Source organism: Haliaeetus albicilla, chromosome 12 (genome assembly GCF_947461875.1).
Source record: "Haliaeetus albicilla chromosome 12, bHalAlb1.1, whole genome shotgun sequence".
In the NCBI taxonomy this organism is placed as follows: Eukaryota; Metazoa; Chordata; class Aves; order Accipitriformes; family Accipitridae; genus Haliaeetus; species Haliaeetus albicilla.
In genome coordinates this window covers 24010572-24038488 of record NC_091494.1, presented here as the reverse complement: position 1 = coordinate 24038488, position 27917 = coordinate 24010572, and the positions used below count along the sequence as shown (strand labels likewise).

The 27917-nt window shown below is 41.0% G+C and overlaps 1 long non-coding RNA gene across 1 annotated transcript in view; it reads left to right on the top strand.

Moving 5' to 3' along the window:
* LOC138688307 (uncharacterized) overlaps window positions 1-27917 on the top strand; it is a 78508-nt gene that overhangs the window by 14832 nt on the left and 35759 nt on the right. The window contains exons 2-3 of the long non-coding RNA XR_011327338.1: window positions 98-219; window positions 1580-1786. This is a non-coding gene — a long non-coding RNA (uncharacterized lncRNA). The remainder of the gene's footprint in view (window positions 1-97; window positions 220-1579; window positions 1787-27917) is intronic.

Sequence of the window (27917 nt, the reverse complement as noted above, 5' to 3'; positions counted from 1 at the left end):
ATACTCAGATTTCCAATAATAGAATATTGTGAAGATGCAGCTTTTTGAATAAACACAAACAACCTCACCTCTGGAAACATGGTTATTTCTCTTTCAGTGGCAACCAGCCAGTACTCTCTCATGAGGAAGAATCAATTTGCAGGGTATTGAATAAACCCTTGGGCTCTGCTGTGGAGAGGTGACCACCCATGAAAACAACTGACATGAAAAAACCACAAGGTATGACAGTGCATACTTATTAAAAATGTACCTTTGCTGCAAATGAGCACATGGAAACACTATTGGCTTTAGGGGCAAGAGGTGGGGACAGTTACAAAGACTCTGAAATTAAGTTAGGTAGAAATTCACTGGGTGATTGGAAGGGGAAGGGACTCCATATCTTATGTTCTCAAATATTTCAGGAGTCTAATTCTGGCCGTGATTCTGCTGTAGCTAGTTTTAATCTAGCTGCTGTAGAAAACAGAGGTGACACAGTTCTGTGAATATGTGTGCAGTGATACCGTCTGCAATGAAGCCTCCGCAGGTGTAGCTTTGTTGCTACTGATGGTCAGGAGGTGCAAGTTTGGCTTGGTGTGCCTACATAAGTTGCAGTCATACCTTCCCATTGCAGTTTAGATTTACCCTGAGGGAACACGTTAGCTTTGAGTGCCCATTTAAGTAAGTAGCCTGGTAGTGCAATTGTATTAGAAATAGAAAAAATAACCTTCAGTGCTAGATTCCATTCTCAGTGGAAATGGAGGTAGTGAGCACCTGCGTAAATCTGTTAGGAATGGTCCTCAATACCATCTGCCATGAAAAGTGCATCTAAAACCACTTGAGACTTAGAAATCTGTTTAGTGCAAGAAAATTACAGTAGTTTCATTCTATCTTCATTCATTTAAAAATGCAGGCTGAACATACCTTACAGAAAAAAAGGAGGCTTCAAATCAGGAAGGTGGTTAGGAGGCTGAGAAAGTGTTTCTATAGTCATGTGTTGTTGGGGCATCACAGAGATGGTATCATTCAAAAGGCTGGAAAGTTTCTTAGGAAAATGTTAGTTTGCTTTTGTGCACAATGCTGGCAAAAAGAGAGGGTGTTTGTAGCCTCAAGTGTGTAGCTTGTAAGAAAGGTGAGTTTTGCAGCTGCTGAATGTTAGGAAAACCTAAGCTGAAGGCTAACAGGTAACTTCAGTATTTTGCTGAGCAGGTCTCAAAGCAGATGAGATACCACTATACCAGAAAACTGGAATTTTGTGACCCTAGGTAGAAAAAATTATAATAAGGAAATATTTTTACAAATAATAGCAATTTTTAACGTGTTCTCATAAATAAAAACAACAACAAAAAAGCTTTTTATATATATGCTGGCCATGCCTGGCCTCTTCATAAAAGTCTGTGGTGAAAAAGAGTATACAACCTCCATAGGTATTTCTTGTAGCCATGAAGTGGTTTCTCAACACTTCAAAATCTCTTATTCTGCTTAATTGCACATAAAGCGAACTCCTTTTCTAGTGGGGAACATCTGGTTCTCTACTCCAAAAAAACGCTTTTACTTTTTGGAAAGTGTGTATCAAATCTCCTGCTTCTCTTCTGTTTTCTAGATGAGCTGTCATCTTAGTAAACATGAAGTATGAAGGCAGAGAGTGGCTGTCAATGTATTTTCAGCTCTGATGTAGGGACTGGCAGCTCCCATTCAGCAGGTCTGGTCTTTGCATCTGGAAAAGCCATAGACAGAACGTGGCTTTTCCATTTCCTGACTTGAGGTGTAAAACCAACACAACTTTGTGCTGTGCCATGTGGCCTTACTGGTAAGTTGGATATTTCTGCACAGTGCTCCATGTAGAGATGTCGTAAGTGTCTTGGCTGAGATCATTGAAGTGCTGTGTGACTGGAAGGACAAGGAAGCCGAGCCTTAACCTCTGGTGACAATTACAAGACATTCCTTGCTGTTGTTGACTTTAGTGAGAGCTACAAAGTGTCTGTGTGTAGGAATTTTTTAAGTCTCTAGTGTTTATAAAATATCCAAACCAGTTTATATGAAATTCTATGATAACCAAGTCAAACATAAAGAGATTATCTTATTATTTTTCATTTTATTATGTACTACTTCTCTTTACCAATTTATTTTTCATTTTTTCCTATGCCCCTAGCTCTTTTCTTTTACCATAGAGTGCTTGCATGGGCTCAGCCATAAAATCATCTCTCTCTGAAAGAAACATCCTTCTATTTATTGTGTCTATTTTTTATGATGACTTTTACTTTGAATTTATGTAACAATACTCCACTTCTTTCCTTTCACTACATTGTAACTGCTCCTTCCTGTGTCATTTGGAACTGGCCAAAGTTGGCAGATCTCAAATTTCTTTTTCCTCTTTGAAACGTGCAGATTCTTTCTCCTTCAGTGATAATGGGCATTGTGTTTCCTTAGAAATATTTTTGGCGGCCTATTATTTCTCAGCCACTTCAGTTGGCAAACTGAAGGCTTGGAAACAAATTAGCTTGGATGGCAGCCCAAGCTGTCAAAATGAGCCTTCCATTCATTACTGAATCATCCACCTCCTGCATTTAGATCTTCAGCCCCACTCTTCCAGCTAGCTTCTCAGTTGAGTTCTTGGAAATTTTTTTTTCTGTCACTTTTGAACTCACTACTCCAGTCTACTTCACTTACGACCACATAGCAAAGCTACTTCCCCATTATCTGAAAGTAATGAACTAATAACGCCAGTATAGAGGGCACAGCTGGTCATCATTTTTGGTAGAAGACATTAAAATTATATTTTTCTCACATATTATTTCTCTATGAGTTACCTGAGGCTGAGGCCTTGATCACTTTGTCAGGCAAGAAATTCCAGGTAGGAAAACTGGTTCCTACACAGGTATCGTTAAAATCATATTATTAGTCTTGCTCTGAAATGTTCTGGGAATGAGGTAGGAAGGTCTTGTATCCCTTATATATTTTTGTACCTTGAGTATTCTCCCCCACTTCTTTCTGGGTTTTGGGTTTTTTTTGTGTGGGTTTTTTTTTCTGTTTCTTTTTTTTTTTTCCTCCTGTCTTTGTCAACAAACATTTTCGCAGAGGAATAAATCTTTCAGAAATACCACGTAGCATCTTTTTCTCTCTTCTCAGTTGATGTCAGTGTGGACTTCAATTGTTAAGGGAATTTTCAGAATGAAATGTTTCCGTTTCAGACATGATTTTTTTTTTCTGACCATTTTAGTCAACTTTTTTGTGTTTCTATTTCAAACAGTATTTTTTAAATGCATCTAATTTTTTTTTTTTAATTACAAAAAAATTCTAATTGTTAGTGAAAGGTAGTTAAAACAAGTTAACAAGTTTGAAGGTTCCAGTACCAACTGGAAATAGGCTGAACCGTGTTGGGAAATTTGGAGAGGAGGGTAGTATACAGGCAGAGTCACATCCTTGACACTCTTTCTATGGGTAGAGAAGGTGAGCTAGTGTAGAGCTTGCTACATCTTATCCCATCAGGCTGAGATGGCAACTTTGAGTTACTATCTCTAGAGTGTCTTACTGAGGAGAAATTCTGCAGGCAAGACAAGAAGCTTTCAGATTTCTACCAAAAATTTCTTACAAAACCTATGAAATTACCCTTGATTCTACAGTGCAATTCTAACCGGCTGAAATCTAGGAAAAGGAAGGGCAAAGAAACAAATTTCTTGGTCAAAACCCACGTTCTCAACATGCACAATGTTAATATTAGAGACTATGAAGAAATTTCCACTGGTGATGCAGCTGTTGGGATGAGGTGTACAGGAAGGAAGAAGTGTCAAATTTTGTAAAGTTTTAGAAGATAATGTTAGAAAAAAATGCATGTATATGACAGAAAGTGAACTTTAGTCCTTCATTACTGGGTTTGAGGCTGGTCAAGAAAAGGTCTTAGATTTCTCCATGGGAAAGGTCACAGCTTTCCTTCTCATTTATCTCTAGAATCGTGCTTGCCCCTCCAGTCTGAATATAGAACAGCACAAATTAGGACCTGGACAATGAAGGCCTTGGCCAAAGATCACAAGGACTTCACATACCTGCAGAAATGTGGAGACAGCTGGAGAGGATTACAAGGCTGTGTAACAGTCTAAAGAAGGTACCTATTCCCTTGGCTGCCACTATCTTGTTTTGGTCTCAGGCAATGTTTTGCTGCTTTATAGCTGTACTCTTTATTCAGGCACTTGCCGATCTTCTTAAGCCCAGGTTGGGCCAATAACCCTAGCAATTCTACTTTTGCCATGGTTGTCAACAGGGAAGTGAAGGATAAGCTGGAAAACTGCTCTTAAGTTTTAGATTCACAGTTCAGTTGTAAATAAGTGCTGCTGTACACAAAAAATCAGCATGATAGTGGCGCAGAATGAACTGAATAATGTGCAAAGTTTAATAAAGCTTGATTTTTCAAATAACGGAACTCTTGACATATAGTAAAATCAGATCAGCTTTTCTGATTATATCTAGCATGTGCATCTTCACCAATAGTATAGGAAGTCATTCTATCATGTATAGGGATGGCACCCTTGAACCAAGAATTGAAACCACCAGACTGTTCAAGGACATCCACAGGCCTCTTACCATCAACAGCAGTACAGTTATTCATAGATGTGGCCTGAAACAGGTACAGCAGCAAGGCAGCAAGAGCTTGAGGTTTCTTTGATTCTGCAATCAGGTGAAAACAAGTGTATTAACTATCACATTGATAGTGAGAAGAAAAGCACAGCAGGGCACATGTGGGTTGTCTGTGATGTGTTGTGTAAACTGGGATAGTTTTCTAAGACATTTTATACTATGTCCATGTCAAGATGTACACTTACTCAACTGTCAGTTAGCAAGGAAAATTTGATTGGTATTGCACTTACTGTGATGAAACTTTATCTCTTTTTTCCTTAACCATCTTCTCTGGAATTTTGACACAATTAAAATTCTGTTACAAAATTAAAATTTAACTGGAAAATTTTATAGGATTGTTCTTCTAAGCAAGTGAAGTCTATTTCCATTTTTGGTATGCAAGAATGTTGCCTCCCAAATTAAATACGCATTTAGCATAAATACACTGTGGTGATTATTGCAATTCAGGGACTAACAATTTCCTTTTTTTCTGGCTTTCCTGCTATGCAGTTGGTTGTGTTTCCACACTTACAGTGGTGAATTAACTCCCTGCAGATAATATAGCTTCACTTGCGGCAGATGTCAAGACTCTTAATCAGAATTTAAGTAGCCTCAATTGCATTTACCTTAATTCACTTTGGAAGTGAAGTAAGTTAAATGGAATTAGGACTGCTTTAATTCTGAATAAGTATGTCCACACAGCTATTCAATGCATTTTAGCTAATCTGTTCTAAAAATTGATTCAGATTCTCTTTGCAAGTGCTCTCCAAAGTAAAGATACAGAGTCTGTGGGTGCTGGAGATAAGGACTAGGGAGGATAGACTGTGCTTGCTGTGAAAGCAATGGTTGAGAACATTTGGGTGTAAAGGGTTGAGTTTTGGCCCACAAAGATTCTTGACTTGAATGTAAGACAATGTTCTTGGCTGGGCTGGGCTGGTCAGGAAGTGGAAGAGAAGTATAGCTCTGATGAGTGCAATTCCATAGCAAACAAGAAATGTATTTGGCCACAATGCCCAAAAGTCCGGATCTTGTTGTGCCTCCTTAGAATGAAATGTATTCAGATAGCAACTGCCTCATGTCTAGGTTTGCAAAGCAGTCGGCTCTATGGGATGCAACTGTGATGAAGATGGTTGAAATTATACACATATAGACAGACATGCTAAATGAAACCAGAAATGTATCTGTTCCTTTCTCTGTTAGCGACAGTGGCCAACAGCAAAGCTTCTAAGGAGGATAAAACTATGGCACTAATTCCCTGGTGCATTCCCCTGGCATAAGTTAGCAGGGGCTCAGGATTTCCTCAGCCAGAAGTGGAGTTTTGGAGCAATTATTAATTACTCATAATGGATTTTTCCCATGCATTGCTGAGCACTTTAGCACTTTACTAAAACAGAAGTGTTTACAATTGGCCTCTATTGTTCATGTCATTTGTATTACCTACCCATCATTTGTATGTAGCATGCAGTTTTGGGATTAACCCTGCAGGTACATGGCCAGTATGACCATTTCCTGTAAGTCACCATCAGCAAGCAGCAGGGTTAGCTAACTTAGGTTTGTCTGGCAACCTGCATAAAAATTGGTTACCAGCATCTACCTTCAGAAAGTCTGTTTTGTAGCCCTCTGTTGTGCAGTCGGGCCTGTACAAACTCATGATCAGAAAACAGCTCTACCCTGAAGAGCTTACAGCATAAATAGACAAGACAGAAGTGAGGCATGATTAAGTGAGAAGTAGACAACAAAATAGAAAATGACCTTATGCAACTTGCAAACTTATGATCCACTGATGTCTTGAACAAGCACACAGTCCTGATCATCGTCTCCTAAAAGGGGCATGATAGAAAAAGAGATGATACAGAGGAGGACAACAAGGATAAGCAGAGTTATAAAATGACTTTCCTAGAAGAGATTAAATAAAATAGGGCAGTTCGCTTGGAAGAGAGACAAGTAATACAGGTGTGTGTAAAGTCATAAATGGCATGGGAAAAGTGAATTGGAAATGACTATCCCCTGTTATAACACAAGACTAAAGGGGCAATGAAATGAATTTTCAGGCAGCTACTTTAGACCAGAACAAATAGAAGTGCTTTTTCACACAGTGCATAATTCAGTTATGGAACTTATTGCTGACAGATATAGATTCAAGAAGCAATTAGACAAATTCATGGAAAATAGGTCCAGAAGGGGCTATTAAACACGCTGATGCAGATGCAACCTCTGGTTCAGGAAATCCCTAAATGGCAGATTGCCAGAAGCTGGAAGGTGGAAGAAGCATCACTCTGGGCTTGATGTGCTTCTCTGTTCTTGCTCTGAGTAACCACTTTGGGTTGCTACATAGTGTGGGTTTCAAGCCTCGATGGAAGGCTGTGCCTCTTAGGCTTTTATTTATGCTTTCTTGGGAATTGGTCATATTCCATGTATTATGTCAGTTAATTCCCTTTACTTACAGGGCTGTGTTATATTTTGGGGATCTGATGTTTGACAATAGTTGAATTATACAGTATGAAGCATAAAGTATCAGCCTGCTTTTGTGACACTACAGTAATGCATAAGCCACCATACTTAACCCTGTGGCAAAAGACACAGGTTCCACATCCCCATCCCTGCCCACATGGATGAATGAGAAAGATTAGCATTTCAGCACTTACAGAAAGTGTCGTGGTTTAACCCCAGCCAGCAACTAAGCACCACGCAGCCGCTCACTCACTTCCCCCCCATCCAGTGGGATGGGGGAGAAAATCGGGAAAAGAAGTAAAACTCCTGGGTTGAGATAAGAACGGTTTAATAGAACAGAAAAGAAGAAACTAATAATGATAATGATAACATTAATAAAATGACAACAGTAGTAATAAAAGGATTGGAATGTACAAATGATGCGCAGGGCAATTGCTCACCACCCGCCGACCGACACCCAGCCAGTCCCCGAGCAGCGAATCCCTGCCCCCCACTTCCCAGTTCCTAAACTAGATGGGACGTCCCATGGTATGGAATACACTGTTGGCCAGTTTGGGTCAGGTGCCCTGGCTGGGCATGAGAAGCTGAAAAATCCTTGACTATAGTCTAAACACTACTGAGCAACAACTGAAAACATCAGTGTTATCAACATTCTTCACATACTGAACTCAAAACATTCTTCACATACTGAACCAGCTACTAGCAAGACAGTTAACTCTATCCCAGCTGAAACCAGGACAGAAAGTTACACAACTGAGGGTCTGGCAGAAAAAGGGAGGGAATGAATTCCAAAGTACCTACCAGTAGACCTGCATCCTTTTAAACCACTTTCAGATCAACAGTTACTGGTGAGACTCTGTCCAGCCTGCCTAGCACCGTTACAAAGAAAGGTGCCGCATTTCTAGACTAGACTTTGCCTTTCATAATTTCCAGTTGTAGAAACCTGTGGATTGCATTAATTCACCTGTAGAGGCTGAATTAAGCCAGAGAGATTGGTTTGCTGGAATAATGTCCCCGAGCAATGGAGAACATGAGGGAAGTGGCCCCTACCACAGCTGTGTGATAGGAATAAGCAGCACCAGGCACATCGTGGAGATACAGAGGCAACTTCTGCCTCAACAGTAACTTGCACAACATCGAGCAAATCCTCTGTCCTTCCAACAAACTGGTTCCCAAGGGTGAATATATCTCTGTATATTCAGCTGCAGAAAGGCCACAGCTTCATCCCTTTGTCTGCCTTTTTATTTCTCTTGGGTTAGGGCTTAACAGAGCTCCAACCAACTATAGACCAATGTACCTGATACTCTTATTAAATCTGTATTCAGATTCTGATTCTGTGTTGAATGATACCGCGCTAGTTCTGGGAGGAAATCTTTGTCTTTTTCCTTCTGTGACTAAGAAAGGGCTCGTGTTGCATTGAGCTTATGGGTTCTCTTTGATTGTAAGTGTAACCTTTCAGCATGAGGCTGCTGGTGCAAGTGAAATCAAAAAGCCTTTGTGAAAGTGTCTTAACAAGCCAGTTGCATGACCGTGTAAGCTCTCACCTAGCTCTGAGTCAGCTGGAGCTTGACCAGGTTCTTATATATTCCAGAAAACTGCTAAAAGGTGATTTCAGGCATATTGTGCTTTCTGATCATTTGCCACAAAATAATTAAAACATTGGTTTTGCACTCCTGGAGAGTTTGTCCCTAACACTGCCTAAATGAATCACATACTGTTTTTCTTTTCTTAACCCAAATGGGACAGATTTGGAGTCACACTGTGACAATTCCTGAGTACAATAAATAGAAAGATTTTTAGACATGTGTCATTGTTGTAGTGACTACCTTATAACTGAGAGACTATGGACAAACAGACCTCAGCGTATGTAGAAGGCTGTGACAAATACCTCCAGTCTCACCCTTTGTACTGCCACTCAATGTGTGTGCCAGACTGCTTGTGCTGCTACTGACTCATCCTGAGGCTCACCTGGATTCCTGCCCAAAGGGACACTCTTTCTGTTCAAGGCAGCATGTGTCTTGCTCACTGAGGTGGTCTAACACTGTCTGTATGCAAGTTATTTTTCCAAGGACTCAGGTGGTACTGCAGCCAGTCGAGGGGCTAGCACACTGTCCTCGAAGTATTCTCCTGGGCAAAGCTGTGCCTGTACTTCAGCCTGTCTTTTTGGAGCTTCGTGAGCGTTAATGGGTGAAATGCTAAGTCTGTCAAACTGTCAAAGTGTGGAGTTTTTCCTCTCTCAAGCCAATCAACAAAACTAATTTGGTTCAAGAAAAGGAATGTCTTCAAATATTGCAGAACTAAAGAAGCAGAGTGAGGATGAAGGTCTCCTGAAGAATGTATAGAGTAAATAAGTATCACTTCAGGGTGTTGCTTTTTTTTTAAAAAAAGCCCAACCTCTTTTTAAAAAGCTCTTTAAAGCTTTATTTCTTTTGCTTATGGTTTATTCTTTCATTTAAAAAAAAAAAAAAAAAAAAAGGCAAACCCTTTTCTCATCACAGCCTCCTGAAGGTGAAACCCACAAATGCTCAACTGACTTTGCAAAATGAAAACAGCTGATGCCCAGGGCCTGCTCTAAGTGCAGGAGAATAAGAAAAACTATATCCAGGATAAATAAAAATGAGATACCTGCCATATACATGAGTCTGTTCCTCAGGGAGGCAGTACTGACCACTCTACACCGGTGCCTGTATGCATTGGCCTGCCTTCACCCCGAATGCTGCCAACATTCGCATTTTTGTCATCTAAAAGCTGTTGCTCTTTCTGAGTTCTGCGGCTATGTCTACACAGCACTAAGAAAGAATGAAAAGCTTTTCTGTAACTATATACGTGCCTAAATCAATCAATAAATATTGGTTTAAATGAGTTTTAGGTACCATACAAGTGCTCGTGATGTGAACTGGGGAGAAAAAGAGAAGGCTTGAGAGATGCAGGTCTGTTCCCCCCAGAGGTGTCCAAGTGTACTTATTTTCCTGTACTTTTAGCTTCTATAGTGGAAGTAAGCACCTAAATTCCTTTGAAGAGCTAAGCTTCTATTAATTTAGTAGAGGCTCTGCTAGAACCTCATTAATAACTTAAATTTTTTCAGCTAATCTTCCTGTTTTAAGGGTTTAAAATAGTGATAGTGAGGGTCATTGACTTTCCAGAGGTCCTACAGTGGGTTAGTAGTAGGACTGTAGAAAGAACCCAGACCTATCAGTTCTGAGATCTGAGCACAACATGCTGTTTCTTTTCAGACTGGCTGTTGATTTGAAATATAGTATTTAGCAATAACCAGGCAATCTTAATGTGGCATCTTACAGAACAGTGAGCTATGTAAAAGCAATCTGTAATGCATTCTGCCCAGTTCAAATGAATTCACTTGCTGTATTGTTTACAGAAGTGAGTATTTTCTATCCTTACATGAACCTGCCAGATCCCAAAGGGAGATACTGAGAAAAGAGAAGAAGGATCGAGCTCTCAGGTACAGGCTCTTTTGCAGTGTAGGGGGAAAAAGTAGCAGATGTGTGGTGCATGTAGAGGAATGAAGGTGCCTGTTAGATTAATTATTAAGGCCAAAAATATATTGTCTTTCCTGCCTTGGAAGAAAGTGCTTGGGGAAGGAGACGTAGGAAAAAAGCTTGGTTCTCATGGGCACCGTGGCACACTGAAGAGAGGAGGCATGGATCCTACAGTGAGACAGGGGTGATTCAGAGAAGGCTACGAGTAAAAGAGTTTCCAGGTCTGAGGCTCTGTTCTCAACAGTTCAGCTGGTTTGCACGTTGCAATAATAATTATTGTTTATTAGGAGCCTATCCATCAACTGATGCCTCAGGTGCCTCTTGTGATTAGAATGTAAAACAAATTGGGCTGCTGCACTCAATAAAAAGATTTTTGATCTGTTTTTTTCAGAGCAACTATGTGACACTAAAGTCATTCTAAAGTTAAGTGGGAAGGACTTCTTGGGAACTGAGGTTGTAGGAAAAGTATATGTACAAACAGTGTCTTTCTCCAAATACAACCAGTTTGAGGGTTATGCCTGTGCTTATTAAGGCAGAGTAGTATGAAAAGAGTTTGAAGATTGGAAGCATATCTTAGTGCCTGCCCATTAAACGCCTGAGACGTGAGAACCAACTTTTTAAACTCTACTTTTATGATCGTCAAGTCTGTGACAGGTCAGTGTTTAGTCTATTATCTTATCAGCTAGTGGCTACATATTCATTGGAGAGAGATGAGCTGTCCATTATATGTATTTTGTACTTTTATGATGAAAGATAATTTGTGTAAAAGCATCCAGAGTGTGGGCATTTTGGGATGCTTTTAACATATCAAAAGAATCTGATCTGTATCTGTCTTTTTCCTCTAGCCAAATTATTCACCAGGAATACTGATTCTTTTATTTCCTTTCCATTCCCTTTCCACACAGTCTGTGTTAAACACTTACTTTTTTATTTTTTATATAAGGGGAGCAGAACAGGGAGTGCAGAGTAAGACACAAAAGAAAGAAATAGAAATAAGGGCCTCTTGGATGATTTTTAAAATATTTTATTCTAATTATTTCTTGCATCAAAATAAAATATTTTTTCTTCCCTCTATAAATTTTCCCCTATGTTCCCTCATATTTGTGAGATTGGGAGCAAAACAAACAATCTGGAAGAAACTATGACTTCTTTATAAACCTCTACTTTGTTATTGGCTTATTTTGAATGAGTTAATATTAGTATGCATCTCTAGTTATCCAACAGAGAGGATGCTTCTCTAGCTGCCAGATGGGAAGCTTGGAAGCAGTGTTAAGTAGTCAAGTGGGCTAGGTCTTGGGGTTGCAAATCTCATTTTTCTGGAGATGTTTTTAGTGAAGCCAGAGAAGTTTGGAAAGATGTTCAGTCTTCTGAATCATGTGGCATGTTGGAGATATGCTGCTATAAATTCTTTGACCAGAAAAGGATATTATTTGACTGGGAAGCTGTCTTCCACCCTTCCTTCTTTTCCATGTATGCAGTGGTCATACACTGTTGCCATGGAGTTGTGGCAGGCTGGTCTACTCACTTTTGCAAGCCTCTCAAACTTTCAACCCTTTTCAATTTGCCAATCTTCCCCTCCCCCTTTTTCTTCTTGGATAGGAACTCTTGAATTTAAGCCTTTTGACAGCTCTCTTGCCTTTTTTTTTTTTTAAAGTTAAATTTCATAGACCTATTTTGAAGGGGGCCATGGACACCCAGGGCTCTGAAGACCAGAGATTAAAACCACCATATAAAAGATCTAGAAAGGTAAAGAGCATATTAGTCTGATGATAATTATTTTAATGGCTATTGCTTTTACTTTCAGATGTTTTACAGAGCATATACAATATGTATAATATGTTGTCTTGAAACAAACATGTGACTTGCTCCCATCAACCATAGGAATGGCTGATATATGGCTTTAGGTAGCAAGGGAATTCACAGCTGTGAGCTTCAAGTGTTTGTTTGTGTTCAGGGTCTTCTCTTTGTGTTTTAAGAAAATGCTTCATGCTCCTATAACACCTTTCACTTCCAAGGGCTTGCTCCTGATCTATCAAGATGAGGAGTAACTACTTGATTTAAGTCAGAGATTTAAGGCAGTATAAATCCATGGCAAGATCAGTTGCCAGCTCAAATAGCTGAGTTTCCCCAACAAACTTTAACTGCAGTCTGCAGCAGCTGGTCTTGCAAAAGAAGTAGTTTCCGTGGAAAAAGGAGAATAAAGAACCTCCTCTGCTCTCGGTCCTTCCCCGCTCCTTTCCCACTGATTTGGTTTAACAATCATAGTGCTCTTCCTCAGTCTCATCGTCCCACTATGTCACTTCTCTTGATTTCTGATTCCCCCCACTCCTGTTTCTACATTTCTTGGCATCTGCCTTTGCAACTCAGTTTGCCTAGTCCCTCTTCTCCCTTCACAAATTTATTGCCTCCCAAAGACACACAGACTGTTGCTGCTCAGACCGCTACCTAGACAGTGTTCGCCCTTGCCCCCCGCCCCCCCCCCCCCCCCCCCCCCCCCGCCCTCCCCTAGTGTGCATGCAGCCTAGGGTCCATTACACAGTTCTTCCTAAGCTCTTTTTAACTCCCTCTAGCTCTTTTCTTATCGGATTCAATCTCTTAGTCATTGGCCTTATGGCTTTGTGTGAAGTTTCGGACCGGCTTCTCCAATTATTACCTTCTTTCAGAGAGCCATCCATCCATCAGCACAATTAAACCAGCTCTCGTTCCCATTCCAATCAGGAGGAAAGGTGTTCCTATCATTCAGTAAGTGCTTGCTTTACATGCAAAAGTGCATGTCTGCATTTTGCCTTCAGTAAATAGTGCTGCATTTTTAATGAGCTTGTCCTTAAGTAACAGATTGTGCTGCCAAATGCTTTAAATTTCTGTCTTTTCAGATTCTAAAATAAGTTTTTGCTGACTTTTTGTTGGTAATGGCTGAAGGGGATGGTTTTCAAAATATGCATGGCCGGCACCAGCTGAAGATTGCTTTTTATTTTACTCATGCTGAGTGTGCTGGCTCTTTTCTCTCATTTATCCCAGGGAAGCTTGTTTAAATGTCCCTTGCATACTGTAATTGAATCCACTGTCGGAACTCAAGCTTGTAGCATCTTTCTCTGGGCCTCTGGAACTTCCTGGGGGTGAAAATCTGTGTTTAATGATGAACTTTGCAGTCTGAACCCTTGCGTGAGAGACTACCCAAGGAGTAAGACAGGAAATATGTTGATATGCTCCATTTTAATTCAAGAGGTAAATGAGGGCACCATGGGTCATGGCTATAGGTGTCAGCTTCAGGCTGAAATGCTCAGCTCGTTGGCTCAGCAGTTTAAACAACAGCATATGCAAAGCCTCTGCCTATTGCTTGTTCTGAACTGAGAAATTGGTGTGAAGAGAAACGTGTTCTTATTCTTTAGTTTCTGAAATAGATTTGGCAATGTAAAATCCCAAGAGTGCAATGGTGCTTTTTGAATTTTACTCGGAATCAGTGACTTGATTCTATTCGAATGTTAGTTTGTGGGGCCAACTTACTGGCTGATGCTACTCAACACACTTTAATAAAGCCAGTTATGTTTCATGGATGTCAACAGAGCCATGCTGGCTTATGTTTTTAAGAATCTGGCCCCACACCGCTTACAAATATTTCATTATAAGTGCTGTAATATGGAAAGATATTTTAAGATTTGGTTTTGAAATAGGGAACTAGAATAGTTTGGGGTCAAATATGAGAGGCAGGAGTTTTCAGGGAGACCATGCACGGCCGTTGTTACATAGTATCATGTATAACCCTCATGTTATGCCCCAAAGATGTGAGGTCTGAGAAGAACAGCTTGTCATCTGAAGCCAGTGTGAGCACATGAGGCTGCAATGTAACTGAAGGAAGCAGAAAAGTGTAGCATAATTTTATTTTTCATGGTGATAATGGTTATTTTAATGTTTTGAAGTGAGGAAGAGCTAAACTTACTCATAGACAGATGATATATGGATCTGACCTGGTAGAGTACTGTGGCCTGATCAGGTTTCTGGCATATACAAGAAACTCTGATATGAGATTGGAAGAAAGTCATGAACAAATTGCCTCCTGGGAGACCTGAGGAGGGCCGGGATGAAAGTGAAAAGAGGGGGAAGTAGAGAGAAAAAAAAAAAGAAGTTGTGCAAGGTGCTGAATGTGAAAACAATAAGCTTTGATGTGATGAGCATTGGCTGGGAAGCAGAAGGATCTGAGGATGGCAGAGAAGGTAGGTGACTCTGGATAAATGGACTGGAGGGGATGAGGGCAGAAGCCTGGAGGGGAGAAAGCTTCAGTGAGATGAGGCGTGAGATGACTAAGCCTTGGCTGAAAGGCTTCAGCATTATAAATCGGGCACGCAGATTTAATGGCAGCTTTGACGTCTGGGATAAGAGGGAGGAAGAGCTAAAAATGCCCCTAAGAATATGATTCTGTGAAAAGGACATCGCCACTGGCAATGTGGAAAGGAAGGAGAAAACGCATTACCCCCCCCAAAGGCTAACAGTTCAGAGGCTGAAATTCTGAGCGCACACAAGTAGATGGGGGAGCAAGCACCGCCCGCCCCATTAAGCCCCTCTGGATCTCTTGCAGCGCATGGGTGGTGTGTAGCTTTTCCTTCAGTGGAAGGAAGGGGTCACACTTCTGTCAGTTCAGTGTGCCAGCTGTAGAGCTTGCTAGAGGTGTGAAGTAGGTATTTTAAGGCTAAAGTGATTTACTTCTCCCAGAGCAAAAGGGGATGTCAGGGAAATAATGTGGCTCTCCGTGATACCAATTTATTGTGCAGTACACCTGAACTATTGTATCTCATCCGTTGCCCTTATCTCATCCAAGGCTCTGCCCTGGAGCTCTTTCTAGCCTGGCTAACTAACACCTGGTCCATGTAGAAGTAGGCTGCTGCCTTTCAGGGCTGCATGTGGCTGCAGTGTTCATGGGGAAGCTGTGCCAAGGCACAGCATTTCCTCTGTTGTGCATAATACTGCGGTCCCTTGAGTCCTTCCTTTCCTTTCTCTTCACCCCTCCTGGTTAAATCTGGTCCTAGTTTTAAAGCTAAGTCTGCTTTGTGATTTGGTACTTCGAGAGAGATCCTCATCCCCATGCCGCATCGCACTGTGCAGTGTGGGCCCTGGGATTGTGCGTGTGGGAAGGACGTTCTCTGGAGAGGCCTTGGGAGCTCTCTGCTCCCCTTCTGGCACCACCCAGAGTTTGTGTCTTCGGATACACCACAAACCCCATCTTTTTCTTTTCTTTTTTTTTTTTTAAAGGGTTTTGTGGCTCTTTTTAGGCCACATGCAATGATAGCAGCTGTGATGAAGAGACTAAGGTTGACCTAAGGACTTCGTGTGCCTTTTTGGTATGGATTTCCCAGTCTGTGACTGTAAGGAAGCTTCAGATTCCTTTGCCCTGCTCCTTCTCCAGTTTTGGTGTGTTTGCTCTGGTTCACATGGGCCAGAGGCTGCTCCTCTCCTTTTTCCAAAATGCACCACAGCATCTGCATCTGGTCCTGCCCAAAACCTCTGCAGGGCACTAATTTTCAATGCAGCCACTGTCAGTCTGGGTCTTTTAAGTTTGGTGCCCACAATTAGAGAGTGCTTTCAAAAATCTTGGCCAGATGGCTTTATAAATGCAAGGAAATAAAATGATAAATGGCAATATGGCTATGGCAAAAATGTGACTGTTCAGGGATATTAAAAGGATGGCATTTCACAGGGAGTCTCTTGCACTCCTTTTTTCTTTTCTAAGGATGCCCAATTTTTTCAACAAGCCACTTTCAAATATGCAGACATTGAAAGATCCTGAGTTAAATTTATCCCTTCCACAACTCCATGGACTTCAATAGAGTTGCACCAACACTTGTCCCGTCTTTTGTAGCTGATTAATTTATGTTCATTTTACTTCTCTGGTGCCAATGAAAGAATTTAATAGACCTTTATTGTTCCCTGCAGATACTCCCCCTCTGCGCAGAAAGGCATCCAGCTCTTCGGTGGGTTGGCATTGTTGTTCTTTCTCTTTTTGATTTCCTACATGTAACAGAAAGAGATTACACTAGGGGAGCTAACTCTGTACTTGTCTCCCCAGGGAATTCAATACATGCCTGCAATTAACCTGCATTTAACTGGCCATTGGATGTTGCTATTCCTCTACAATAAACACAGATGGTAGGCAGTTTTGACTGAGTATTTGTATACTGCAGGTTGGCACAGCTCAAGTCAAAATAAATACAATTTCCAGACGGCACAGATCCTTGCCTCTCCTTTCTGCTTTCTTGACAGAGGAGGGGAAAATCTGAACAGTATCCAAAAAAGCTTCTTGTTTGGCCCCCAAAATAAATATTTCGCCTAAAAGCTGAAGTTGATTTCAGATCTCAGCCCCATCAGTCTGTCAGGGAGACAGTAAAAGGGGAGAAAAATTTTAATCAGGATTTAGCAGGGAAAGTAACTCAGTGGGAGGGAAAGTACATTTTGAATTGCACTTAATATCACAAGCTCTCATCTTGCTAGTGCTTGGAATGTTGCACAGCTTTACTCCTCTCATGGGCGGCTTGAGTTCTGTGGATTAAAATAAGATTTTAGAGGTTTGTGGGCAAAAATACATGTTTATGTGTTTCTCAGTCTAGAAAGCGAAGGGAATATGTTCTGACTGGAATAGCTTTTTCTTTACTTATTTGGGGAGGGAAGGAATAAGCACCTCATTAGCTATTAATTATTTTCCTCATTCACAAAACCAAGAGGTTTCCTCCATTGCCAAAAATGGGTTGTCTGTGGGAAAACCTGAGTTCTGGGAAGATTTTAAAAAATAAAACAATAAAAAAAAGCACGGTTGTTAAGTTTAAAGAAATTGAGCTAAGCATATAAAAAATCTGCCACCAGGGTCAAACTTGATGCCATGTGTATTTTTTTTTTTCATTAAAGGAGTGCAGATTTTGAGCCTGAGCTATTATTTCAGGTGACTTGAGGCCCTCCGGGGGCAGCAGTGAAATGGAAAAGAGCACGGCAGCCTGCTCTTGGAACTGATGCTCACTGAATCTGAAAGGTCATGTCATGTTTTCTGGCAATTGACTCAATGGGTTTGGATTCTACAACATAAGGTCGGGCCGTTTTCACTCAGCACATGTTTACTGGGGAATGTGCCTTCCAGTTGTTTTCACATTGACCTTATTACCCTGCCACACTGATGAGCCTGGCACAAAAACTACTTTTTGTATTGCTGTGTGCACCACGCTCCCTCTTCCTCTCCCGCCTCCCCCAGTGTTGTTACTTTAGGCTGCAGATGGAGGATTTGGTGTTCACATTTCCCTCGCTCCTAACCCCCTGCTTTCCGTGTCTCTGTTACAACACAGATGTACAGAAGCCCATTGGCTGCACACTTTGGAAGGGCAAGAGGGTGCAATGGGACTGACTGATGTTTGGTTCCCAGATTTTGCGACAGGAAAGCTGTGGAGGAGAGGAGGCACAGGCTCTGGACTGTAAACTCGAGCAGGAGGGTTTACAGCGTCTGATGTAATAGCCCTTCCCAGTGCTCCTGCAGTAGATGTGGCCGTGAGCTGGATAGATGCTGGGAGGGCAGGGCTCACAGCCTGGGGCTGGGACGTGCTCCGCACTGGGCAATATTAAAAGGGATGGAGGCAGCAGTTCCCTCTCATCATGGTAAATCTGCTCCTTCAGTGCAAAATATACTGGCCAAGCTTTACAGGGATAAATAAAATACTGCTGCTATTTCTGCAAGCGCATTGGCAGCTCTCTCTCCTTGCAGCCACAGAAGTTCTTGTGCTGAGAACACAGTATGCGTCTCTGCCACCTTTTCAGGCTTAAAAAAGTGTTTGGGGCTTCTGTCAATTTTAGGAGTTATAAATTAAAGACGAAGAGTTTATTATTGCCTGGAACACTCCTGTGTTTTAAGCAGTTTGAGACAAAATGGAGCTAAGACATTTGCAAAAAGTCATTGATGAAGACAAGGAAATAAACCCATGAGTGCTTTTTTCTATGAATGCATTGCTTAACCTTGTCCTGCCACCTGTTTGTCAACCCTGGCTGCCCCAATAAGACAAAAATGTTGCACTGCTTTGTCATTGTTTGAATATTGTTCTTTCAATAAGGTCAGAGCAGACTTGCGGCAAACCCACTAGTCAGAGAGTGAGGCACACTGCGATGTTACCCGGGAGTGTCAGGACCTTGGGAGATGAGAGTTTTGGTTCTGGCTTGGACTTCGCTGTCCAAGCATGGCACTGGCAAGTTATTTTTGGAGACAACTTCACAGTCTGCTGAACAGAAACACTGCGTAAGACCTAGGGATCAGTTATTACCTTGGGCATGTTTCTGTCAATAAAATGAGAGCCTGCCTCAGAGGCTTCAAGGAGTCCCTGTTATATTCACCAGGATGAGGGCAGTGTCAGTGGCCTTTGCAGCTGACCAGTTTGATTAAAAAAAAAAAAAAGCATTGTAGTCAGTCATTGTTTGCCATCAGGATAGCTTTTGTCTGTGATTTGCACTTTAGGAGGGAACTTGCTGGAGAAGTGTGAAGGAGGCTTTCTCGATGCTATGGGGAATGTGCCATGACTGGATTCCTAACGCAGCTATCTCCTGTATCACATGCTTGATGCTGGTATCTTCTCAGGATATAAAGCACCATGCAGAAATACCCAGCATAGCTCTGGAACAGGAACACACAGCCATATCAGCTTGTTGCTGTGTCCAAGACCCATACATAGGCTAAAGGGGTGATAATGGCTGAGGAGGAGAAGGGTTAACACATTAACATAGCTAGGAGGTGCTGATCATGCTATGTAGACACACTGATCTGTTTGGCACTGGCTTCGTTACCACATAACCAACGGGCAGTGTAGAAGAGCCTGTCATGGCAGATTGTTCCCAAAGTCTCACTCAGAACATGGCTGCTCATACAATTTTTAGAACCTTAATTTTTGCAAGACATGCAAACTCGTCTGATTTTGCAAGTCCATCTTGGGTAAACCCCTGCCTGACTTAAACCCTCAGGTGAAACTTTCTTGAACAAAATCCTGGCTTTTGTATTCACAAAGTGAAAGTTGTGTACTGAAAAGCATAGACTGTGCAAGCATAGCAGCTTTAGAAAATACTTCTAGAATTGTATTTGTTAAAGTCTAGAAATTAGTATTCACCTCATCAAGGCAAGGCTTGAGAAACACAAGTCCATTTTAACCTGAAATAGAGAGTCAGTGATATGTTGGTTCTGTGTGAAATTCCCTTGTTTTACAATCACATCAATTAGATTATTTGCTTTGATTCTTATAGTTTGACTCTGTTTTCCCAACAATTTTGTAGTGCTGCATATGTGTTCACTTTGACTGGAAGCCATTTTAATGGATCAGACTGCTGATTTCACAAGAGCCTGAAGGGTAAAACTCCTTGGAAGAGTATTCAAACCTCAAGTAGTTTGTCTTGGAAGGAAAAATCCAGTTTAAACTGTGTGATACCCTTTCTTAACTAAGATTGCAAATGCCCTGTGGCTGGCTGTTCTGTTCTCACTTTAGGTGATGGCTATGGATTAAGAGCCTGAGGCTTTGGCTAACATCTATAGGCAAGGCAATGCATCCCTAGGGTCTAATTCAAGGAAAGTTGTGCAGGTGTCATAATTAGCAGTTTCCTGTTAAAGCTCCACAAATAAGCTTTAATCCTCAAGGCACTGGTCTCCAAAACCCCTTGCAGATTTGTTTTCAGACCAAATAATATTCATCTGTAACCTTTTTTTTTTTTTTTTTTAATTGTCCAAGCTGCACATTTAACTACCCTGGACCCACTGGCTTAGATTTTGCCGAAAATCAGATGTGAACAGGGATTAATGGTTTCAGTTGCTCACACTACCTAGCCACCATGCCGAGTGCAACTTGCCCTTAAATGGGGCTGAGGTGCACAATAGTTGAGTCAGCGCTGAATGGAGGACTTCGTTTTCCTAGGTTATCCCTCCTCGCCCTTCAAGACCAATAAACATGTCATAAAGGGAGGAAAAAATGTGAAAAGTTAGGAAGCAAAACACAGCCCTTAATGGTCTCTACATGTGCTGCAGCCACCTTCAAGTGAAAGTTGAGGTACCAGATTTTTTAGCACTTGGACAAAGAATGCCTCCCCTTCCCAAATGCAACAGCACACAGACTCCCAACACAAGCGTTCTTGGACTAAATAATGTTGGCAGTGTGTGCGTGCGCACGTGTATACATCTGCAGTGAGGGAAAAAGAAAGGGAGGAGTGTGCTAATTGCAGTGTAAGTACATGTCAGGCAGATACAGGAAAGTTTCTCAGCTCCCATGATCAGCAGGGCATCTGAGGACTTTAATGTTTTTCACAGTACAATAAAACTACCAGTGCCAGCTGGAGTCTTCAGCCAAACTGTATGCCTTAGAGCTTATATGTTTCACATCACTGAAGGCTACATAATACCTTCAGCTGGCATTGCATTCCATTTGATATGTCTGGGGATGAAGATAGTTAGTTAAATAATCACATTGGCTGATGTGTTAGCTCAAACAGTGGTTCCTTCCCCCTCTTTCCAAACACATTTTGGGAGTATTAGTTTGGGAAGAGGGGCACAAGGGCTTTTAATCTCTGTTTTCTTGATCTGTTTCTTTCTTTGTTTAGCCTCTAAGTGTTGACACATTGTGATGATGTTACTTCTCTTGGCATGAATTTTTGTGAGACAAAAAGAAGGATCTGGTCAGGTTTCTCAAACAGATCAGAGATAAGTCAGAGAGAAATGAAAGCTTCAAGGCTTGTTTATTCCAAAGGGGAGAATTTAGCCTCAGTAGTGGATAGTGTGGGTTGGGAGAGTTGAATAGGAAACCATTTAAAATAAACTCAGTATGTGCTATCTCTTCAAGTTGCAAGTAAAAAACCCAGAATTTATTCACATGCAAAGCACATGGGAACAGAATCAGAATTTTACTATTTAAATGTAAATAAAATATACTTTGGCCAGCCAGGAAAAATCCTTGTTCTTCAAAAGTCCCCTTAAAGCACGAAAGCAGCACCTGGGGTACTGAGGTGCTTATCAAAATATCTACCTGGTGTTGTGGCTCTGTGTCAGGTTTGACAATGGTTATGCCATTGCTTAGTTGATCATAAGCTAAGCAGAAATGGAGTGAGAGCTGCTGCAGGGATGTATGGCTAATCATCACAAATAGTTCTGTAGCATTTTCTTTACTAGACCCTTTGCTGAAGTTTAACATGTGTTTTTCAGTGATTCAAATACACAAAATTGAAATTTTGGAGCCAGTTAGATATATGGGTCTATGGCTTTCAGTGTATGGATTTAGGTTATGGATAGCATGGGAAAGGAAACAATAACATAGATAAAATTTTCACGAGTTCATTTTGGAAGGGAAGTCTGTATTATCAACCAGATTTTAGCGATATATCTGGATTAGGGTTTGTTTGGAAGGGTGATCTTACACAGCAAAGACTTCTAGGTCTGACAGAGCCTCTGAAGACACTTTTAACTCAGCTTTGCTAGCACATGGACCATCAATGATGCATCTGGTAGTCCAACTCCAAGGCTCAAACAGCCTCACATTGAACCTCATACAAGCAAGGTTCAAGAAGACCTGGATACCACAAAAAGGCCCAGCTGCATGCGTCTGTGTGCCTTCATGAAAGACAGTGAGGCACCTGACTTATTACAAAACAGGGGTTTTCGCTAAATGCAAAGAACAGCCATCACACAAATGGATGTTTTAATGGAAAAAAAAAAAAAAGTCTTGGGTGTTTTGAGGAAGCTACCCCACCAGAACCTTAAAAGCAAGAGCAAATTGGAGCACCTTTAGTGAGCTCTAGGAAGAGAAAAGAGGAATGCTGTTGGGATGTAACGAATCCCAGTCTGAGTTTCCAGATGCAAAACTGTTTTGCTTCCCAGTTCTTGTAGAGTTTACTGTGCTTGTCTGCATAGGTTCCTAAAGGCCTGATACCCTTCATTTCAGGTGATCTCAATTGGCATTCTCTACCATAAAAAAAAGTAGGCCGTCCTTAATCTTGTAACCTTATGTGTCACATGCAGCAAAAAACCTGGGCTGATGGACAAGAATAGATTCCAGCTCAGCTGGGCACCTGCAGGGCGAATGTAACACCTTGTGTTCATTTCCGCTTTACACACCTTGGGAAGTAGCAGTATGAATGCTTAGGTGGTGGAGAAGTTTTTCATATGGATGTAAGAGAATGAAAGTGAAGGACAAGTTAGGATTTAAGTACCTACTTTCATTCTTGTAACATGTGTTACAAACAGGTAGGCAAGAGACGAGGTTCCCTTTTGTTCTTGGAATGCTAAAAGTACAGAGTCCTGTCTGGTTTAATTCCAGGACCAGAAACCTGAAGGAGGGCAGACTATTAGGGTTTGCTCTGTATGTGGTAATGCAGGAAGGATAAGACATGTGAAATGGAATGGTCCCTCCACTTTCCTGCTTACCTGGAGATGGAAAGGGATATCACTTAAAGGATTTCATCCTCCTACATGTAGTCTTTGCTTTCAGAAGTACTGAATTACTTTATCTTCTGCATCAGTGGATTGTCTAGCCATGCCTTTTCTTTCTTCTGAAGTTTTCATATGAGGATTTTCTAGGAACCTTGACAACCTATACAGATGATGTAAAAGAAGCTAACTTGGTGCATTCTTGAACTTGCTTTCTATTTATTTCTTTCATGTCTCCAGCCTTAAGTGTTGCTAAAACATAAGTTGTAGGTGTGCACTTTTCCCTGACACAGAGAATTTTCTTGCAACCTTTTGGCAAGGTGATAAAACCTGTTTTCCTTTGTCCTCAATTTGTTGTACAGTGCTATGGGAGTGCATGTAACTGATGATAATCCATTGCAATCTCTAAACCCATGTTATGCAAACAGTTCTATACCTTCTGTTTCTTTTCTGTGCAGGAAATCACTCTTATAAACAAACACAAATTGCTACTGTAATATTGTGAAACATTGAGACTATTTACACTGCCTGTAAATGATTAGGTTAGAAGGCCAGCTCTCTTTGCTTCCTACATAATCAATGGAGAAAGCTGAACTGCCTCTTAATATTGGGTTTTGGGTCACTCTTCAGAGAAGCCTATCTCTTCCCACTGTTACGTAATGAATGTGGTCTCCCAAGTGAGACACCTACATTCACACTAAATTTAAGTGGGGTGCATGCCCCCGTTGCTTTCAGTTGTAGCTATCCCCTCCACACCGTCTGAAGAGACTGAAACATTCATCTAATTATGAAGAGGATCCTGTGAAGAGAATTAGGGGCTTCAATGAAGAGCGAGCATCGGGCTTCATTTGAAGTTGTTAAGCTCTCACAGTGGCACAGCACAGCAGTGTGCTTCTTGCTCTCTGCATTGCTGGGTACATTGTGTCAAATAATGAAGCTACCTTTGCACCTGCAATCACAAGCCCTCTTGAGTTGTAATGTATGAGATGATATTTAAGAAAAGCATTAAGAGTTATGCATGAAAGACAGGATCCTTCTTACTTCCTGGCGGCCCTTCAAATCTTGACCTTGTTCCAGGAGGAAAGCAACCTGTGAAAACATCAGCTCCTGTCAGCAAATGCAACTCGGAAAGAGTAGCACATGTTCCATATGCTGGAGGAGCTGTGAAAATCCATAGAGCATCATGTGCTTGTGCTTAAAAAGCAGCTGTCCTTATACCTCCACTCTGATAGCAATGTAACTGTTTACTTAGTATTCTCCAGCTCCTTGATGTGGCCACTGTGAATGCCACAGGTGAAACCTGGGTGTAAATCTGGAGTGTTGTAACTTCCTCACTACAGGTTTTCAGCAGGAGTGTGTACCATCAAAGACATTCTCATTCAAGGTAAATATTAAAGTGATCAATTCTCTCATTCATCTTACACCTGAAAGTTACTGATACTGAAGGACGGAAGCGGGAGATGAGTTGACGGGATAGTGCTATATCACAGAGGTGTGAATGGAGGACCTGAGACTGTCTCAGTTCACCCTTGATATCTGTCTGGAATTGGGAATATCTTCTCCTTCAGACTGCAGCAGCTTGTCACATTAGGCTATATTATGTTAAGTTATGTCACTCTGGAACCCTATCAGATGCCCTTTACATTTTTGCACTGACTGATTTAAAGGGGGTCAATCAATGAAATCAATGGCAATGAATATGGGGCAGAAAAAAAGAAATGCTTTCTCATGCAGCACAGGAACTTGCTGTCATAGGAGGTTACAGAAGCAAATGCTGTGGATGAATATCAAGACCTGAACCATTTAATGAGATTGCTGATCTTTGGAAGAAGTTATGCATATGGGAGTATCTCTATCTCTTCTGTTCTGCCATTGCTTCTTGGTCCTGCCTCCTTTCTTAACACATTTTCTGTATTGTATAGCACAACATGTATTAGGATAATTAATTTTGTTCTGAAACTTAAGGCAGGTCAACAGGCTTCATGCTGCCCGGAGCACAAAGTGGGGGGAATGTGATGTGCTGGTCCAAAACCTAGTGGTGTTTCTTTAGTGAAAGAACACTTTTTTCCCTTCCATGATCCATACTAAATATCCCCTGTCTGTCCCTACATTACTGAGAAATTCTGTGCAGCAAAAGGTACCTTTTGATAATCAGTGCACAATGTTCCTATTGCAGCTACTAGAAGTGAATGAACAATAAGCCATTTTCCCTGAGCCCCATGATGAAAATGGCCTTGTGAATTCCTGAATACTTGAAAATATATGCTCTGTTGAGGAACTGTTGACAACTTTGAGTTATTCAGTACCTCTCTGCATCCAGTTCAGCTTTTCCAAAGTTCATGAAGTTATTGTGATACACTGGAAGTTATCCTGCCATGACCTAGACACTGTTTTGCTCCAGGCTCAGTATGCTCCTTGTTATTAATCTTATCATAGAAAGCCTTGAATAACCTGACTCAAGTCTCTCAGTGATGAACAGTGCTAGGTTGTGCACCATTTTGATCATGAACTCTTGTACATTAAAATACCCTGGGAGTGTCTGCTTTGAGTGTGCGTATGTGCAGAATTACAAGACCCATAGTTTCTGCCTTCTGGATCTACAGGGATAAATCTTAAGTTTTGCAGAGTATTCTACCTATTTGTTATATTAACTGAATTATCTTCTAGCTAGTAAACAAGGGCTTTTATTAGAAACGGGCAATAATTTATGAGACTTTAGAATTCCTTCTCCCTAATATTTGTCTGTTGCTACATAAACATGCTACCCCTATGCACTTCTGTCTTGTGGCATTTCTGTAGGACGTGTTTCTAACTACACTTCATGAGTGCTTCATTTCTGAGAAGAATTAACTCATGTCCTAGGTAATTTTTGTTTTGCTTAAGCCTCCTTCTCATGCTTGAATACTAGTAATCTACTCAAAGTTGCCGAAATCCATTTTGAAGTCCTTAATTATTATATCAGTATGCGACCTCTTCATATATTACAAGCATTGAGGCTGCTATAAGAGTCAAAAGTGAGAAGAAGAGGGATCTTTATCTGATCCCTCTCCTTGATAACCACAGGCTCTGGCATTTTGGGCTGTCAGGAGACAGAGGTACGACTTAAAAGTGAGGACAAGGAAAACTATTTGGAATCAGAAGATATGCTACATACTGGGAAAAATGCACTGGCAGGCAGTAGATCTGAAGAGTCATGGGAAGAGGTGGATAAATTCAGAATGTCTGAACTCGGATCTCTCTTCCCAATCCTGGCCAAGCCTCCCTTTGAAGTCATGTAACTTCTTTGCGCTCATAATGCCTTTGGCGGAGTTCCACACGTCTGTTTTCCGTTACGTGAAGAACAACCTCCTTTTGCTTGTTTGAACATAGCTTTCACAGGCTTTATCTAATGGCCTGTCATTCTTATATTTGAGGAGATGGTGAACAGTCCATTTCTGTCCAACCCCTATCAGACCACTCATGATTTTATAGACCACTCAAATAATTTCTACGTCATCTCTTTTCGAAGTTGAAGTCCTAGAGTCTGTATGAGCCTTCCTCACACAGAAGTTTTCCATACTGGCTCCCTGAATCTTTTCCAATTCTAATAGACCCCTTTCTGACATGGATAGTCCTCATCAGGGAAAAGTGGGATTAGAATCTGGATCTTCTTGTTGTGGGTTTTATTTCTAAGGATGTATGATAGTCCGCTTTAATATCTGCATTTCAGCAGTTGTCTTCTCAAGAATGTACCATGTTGGTGATGTGAGGGTGAGCTGCCCCTTTCCCTCATTAGGTTATTCTTCATCAGTATTTTAAGAAACAGAGGAAACCCAAAGGAAGATGAAGGCAAAAGCTCCGGTTACATCATGATCACAAATCCTTGAAAATGAGCTGGGGCTGATGATGTTTTTTAAAGTGGGATATACTAATGACCTTAGCAGGTTTCATCTCCAGGCCAGTTTTACAAGCAATCTTTCCTGAATTGTTTCAGCAGGACCTGCTAACCAAGCAAACATCTGCAGTATAGATATGTGATGCACGAGGTAAACTCAGTTTGTTTTCTGAAGTCTAGCTTCAACTATCTACAACCATTTATCTTGGTTCCATAACTTTGCATGCAAAACGTTGTAAAAATGCAGAAGCCTACAACAGGCACAATGTTATTTTTTTGCTGCCAGTATATCCCCAGAACGTGGACTCAATGCCCTGGGTATTTTTCTTCCTATGGGAGATTTCATTCCATAGCAACCAAAACACAGTTGGATCCCAAACAACATCCTAAATATTAAAAGACTCTGGCTTGCCTGCTACTAATGGAATACCTAGCTCCTATGATACTTGTTAAAACCCTTAAGCTAATAAGGCACTCATCCAAACTCTGACCTTAGGCTGACAAATACAAAAAATCATCCAAACCTGATCAAACTCAGTTTAAAAATTGAATTTTGGAACAATTAAAAAGATAAATAAATAGCTGAAGCTTGAAAATAAAGACATAGCCTAAGGTAATGTTCACTATTTAAAACTGATTTGAAACCCTCAAAGTTTTCATGTCAAAGACAGATTTTTAGCTTTACCACTAGCTCTGGAAGTCAGTCTCACTGTTACTTGTCTGAATAAGAAGGCCTGCATACTGGCATCTCTTGAATAATTTTAAGAAGGAACTCTGGCATTAAGGACCAATAAAACATGGGGTTGTTTCCATTAATAACCTTCACTGATTAAATGAGAGAGATAAGGAATAAAGGGATTCAGAAATGGAGGTCATTGTAAATGGAACATTCAGACTACCTTTTCTCTACTTCTGAATCTTCTCTGGTAGTATGAAATGTTATTACAGTTTTCAGATTTACAGACAAAACATGAACAAACAATGACCAAAAATGCTGCCTGCAATTCTAATCAGCCACATGCCACTGGGCTTACAAAAGGAATCTCTGACTCTTTTCTCACAGCTGACTTTTTTTCCAGTCTCAGTTGTGTTTGTTTGG